The following is a 4,008-nucleotide window of genomic DNA, read 5'->3' as shown; positions in this document are numbered from 1 at the left end:
TATATATATATATATGGTAAACTGGGATTTGCTCTAACCAGACTTCCAATTCTTCCATCCTTGGTTGACAAAGGCATAAACTTGGGAGTGTTGGCAGGTTTTAAGCCTTTAAGATTATTGTGAAATCAGAGCTCCAAGTTTTAGAAATGTTTAAAGAAGAGGCTTTTTTCTTGACATTTCTAATTTCTGCTAAGTATTGAAATATACCACCCATATAATAATTATAGGTCATAGAATTTCAGAGCTGGAAGGAACACTGGAGACAATTTGCTCTAGTCCATGCATTTCTACAGAGGTGAAAAGTGAGACTCGGTGAGGCAAACGGACTTGCTCAAAGCTAAGTGTGAGCCTGAGGCAGAGCTGGGACCTGAGTTTTTTTTAATCTTATGGAAATGCCCAATATTGGACAGGTCCAGTCTCACTTTCCTATTTATGGAGCTCTGTAAAGTCCCTGGAATTCTGGTGTAAGAAAAATATGAGATTCTGATGGTCAGACAAGACAATCATTATGATCACAGTCTTGCATTTTGCTTCTGAGAAGTGACTGTTCAGAGGTACTGGGCACGGAGGATGCTCATTAAAAATGGAGTGTAAAGAAGATTTAGGAAGCAAAAACCAGGCAGGAGCAGTGTGCGGCATGAACACACTGTGGTCGGGGATCCATTCCTTTGCTCTGATGTTCCTTCACTCTGCCGATGCCAACTGTATTCATGGTTGAGTTTTGAAGCCCACACTCCCCCCATTATTGCAGGCGAGGCAGCCCACAGCCCAGAGCAGAGGTGGCCAAATTAGTGAAGTGTCTCTGTGAATGTCTCCTTTCATGAGGAGGGTGTGTCCTTTCAGGACCCCCTAGTTTCCTATTTCATGGCACATTCCTGACACTAGGAGCTGAGTTACTAAACCATCAGAATGGAAAGCAGAGAAAGACCGCTTTCCATTACTGTGGGGCTGCCTCAGGCTCTTTGATGCGTGTTAATCATCAGCTTCCTTTGAATACCAAAGTCTCGCCACACAAATAGAAAGAAGGACCCTGCACACCTTTAATACAAAATGACACTTCTTTCTTTTTCATCTTTTTTTAAATATAGGAAGGTGCAGATACAAATTCCTGTGGCCCATGCCCACCCCGTTACTCCCTTAGATGGCAACTGTGTCCAGCCAGGGAAGGGTATGGATATAAATGAGAATTTAAAAGGTACCAAGTGAGGAGGAATTTTGGCAGGGAAGAATCAGAAAGAGTTGTCTGAGTGGTGATGGTCTGACTCGGCCCTTTGAAAATACTTGGGAGTTACCTAGTTGCAACCAAAGTTTTTGTCTTTTCACACTGTTTTAACTATTTGAGATAAATGATCATCTTTCTTCTCCCATCCTCAACACACCACACAGCTTACAATGATATTTTCTGAGGCTGTGAACTCCTCAGTTTTTACAACCAAAGAAGTTTAGCTAGCTGGCAGTTGCAAGACAGATCTGCAGGGAGTAAGTAGCATTGGTAATCAGTAGGCCATATCCCCTTCCAGCTACTTTTCACCCATGCCTGGGGAAAAAGAAAAAAAAAATTAAATTTCCCTTGGAGACACTGTTAAATTATATTTTATTAATTAGTGTCCACTTAAATTTGAATCCATACCCAGGAAAACTAGGCTTGCTCTTAAGTAACACCAATATGTAATGATAATAATAAAACAATAATATATAAAAAGTGCTTACATTTATTGGCTTATATATTGCCTTATATATATCGTCCAGAATACTTCATTAATCAATTTTTTTGTGTGACAACATGGAGCTCAGTCATTTTCATAATATTCTGAACTGATGATGAAAACATTCACCTTCAACAGTATGTACTCAGTACTAATTACTGATGATACCAACAAGACTGAACTCACTTGCCTTAGGTGAATAACCACAAAAGAAGTTTCTATCTTCGATGAAGTTTATCTGTTCGACATTTTCCACTTTGTGTTCAAAAGAGAGCGAGCAAAGCCATTTGGGTGTCCGTGTGTAGCTGGAGGATACAGATTCCACTTGTGGAATTGGTCAAGATCAGAGAACGTCTTCCTTTCCTGCGGCTTAGAAACCGAGTTGTTAATATGGTTATGCTGTCTGGCATTTAGATCATGAATTTTGCACAGATCCACATCAAGGAGAAAAGAGGCCCTTTCTATGTTAGATTTGCAGAATAACTTCAGATGTTTTGACTGGAGAGCTACAGAACAGAATGAAAACAGTACAAGTCATGATCTCCTTTGTTGCCTTCCAGAATCCACCAGGCTCTGTTATTGTTAGTTTTCTATTAGAATAGCATGCTGTGGTCCTTACACAATGTGGTTTGGCTTTATTATTCCCTTTAAGATCGTGTTAATATTTAGTTGACTTTATATTTTGGGAGACCCAGTAATATCTCCTACCAGCATCTTCTATCTAAACTAGAAAGAAAGAGTTGGTGGGAATGACCTTCTTTTTTTAAAGAAAAATGGGAATTATTTCATATAAAAATTTTTCATAGAAATGCATGTACATAACCACGGGCAAAGAGTTTTGAGTTTTTTCCTTGCAAGCCCACCCTCACTGTCTGTGAGAGCATCAGAAGTGTCTTAGGACACTTCCTCTATGGGATCACCATGGGACCCACACATCCTTTTGACAAGGGATGCTATATAGCCTCTGAAAACTTGTGAGGTTGAGCTACCATCAGCCCCCTCCAGTGAAGTACTCTGGACAGAGCACCTGCAGGCTTGTTGGAAGGAGGATATAGAGTGGGATAGAGGATGACTTTTGCTCCTCACTGATTTCCTTCATCTCTTCTTGACCACACGGAAGTCCTGTCCCTGAGGAGGCCCATGTTGCATGCCCAAATGCATCCAGGGAGTCACTTACCTCTAATTTTTTCAGAGGATCTCTTTTCTGGAGTTAATTTTAGCTGTTTCCAGGGACTTATTTGAAAGTCAATATTACTCAAATTTTTCAGATTGTGTGATGATGGCCAGGGAGGTGGTGAGTAGGGTAGAATATGCTTGTATCAGCCAACATCACTGACTTGGAGAGCCACAAAGAGCCCTTCTCCAGATTTTCTGCTTTTACTGAAAATAAAAGTTTACCTGGGGACTTCCCTGGTGGCGCAGTGGTTAAGAATCCACCTGTCAATGCAGGGGACACGGGTTTGAGCCCTGGTCCGGGAAGATCCCACATGCCGCGGAGCTACTGAGCCCGCGTGCCACAACTACTGAAGCCCGCGTGCCTAGAGCCCGTGCTCTGCAACAAGAGAAGCCACCGCAATGAAAAGCCCGTGCACCGCAACAAGGAATAGACCCCGCTTGCTGCAACTAGAGGAAGCCCGCTCGCAGCAACAAAGACCCAATGCAGCCAAAACTAAATGAATACATTTATAAAAAAAAAAAAAAGTTTACTTGTCTAAGCTGTGCAGTGGTGGGGCCCTCAGATGGCTCCTCCCCCCATCTCACCCCACCTAAAGAGTAGCCTCACCAGAAAACTGGCCGTGATGGCCCAGGGCATTCCCTTAAAGCTAGCCTTTCTTCTTTGTGCGCACTCAGAAGATGGGCTGTGCCAACAGTCTGTTTCTTCCCTCGTCTCACGGCCCCCCCTTTTTTTGGTGAAGGGATCTTCCTGCTGTTCTTTACCAGTGTCGCTTGTGTGAACATTATTGGAGTGTATTCATACATGGTTGTTCTGTTTAGGCCTCACCCTGTGAGTAGGGAGCAGCTTGTCCTCTGAAGGACGTGGTCATCCGGGTTTCAGTCCCAGGAAAGGGGCCTTGTCTGAGACTGGACACCAGAACACTGGATAACACTGCTCCTGTATTTGCTCTCTGGGTTTCCTCTTTTAGCTGCTGAAATATTTTGGAATGTGTTCTGGGATGGTAGGTACCAAGATGGCATCCACCACAAGGTGGCAGACACAGGGTTAGGGTGGGATGGGTCCTGAACTCAAGACAAAAGGCCATATTTTACAAGTTGGATGGCTGATCTGGTTTCTGTCTCAACC

Source organism: Lipotes vexillifer, unplaced genomic scaffold (assembly GCF_000442215.2).
Source record: "Lipotes vexillifer unplaced genomic scaffold, Lipotes_vexillifer_v1.1 scaffold1207, whole genome shotgun sequence".
Lineage (NCBI taxonomy): Eukaryota > Metazoa > Chordata > Mammalia > Artiodactyla > Lipotidae > Lipotes > Lipotes vexillifer.
Note: the sequence above shows the minus strand (reverse complement) of the source record.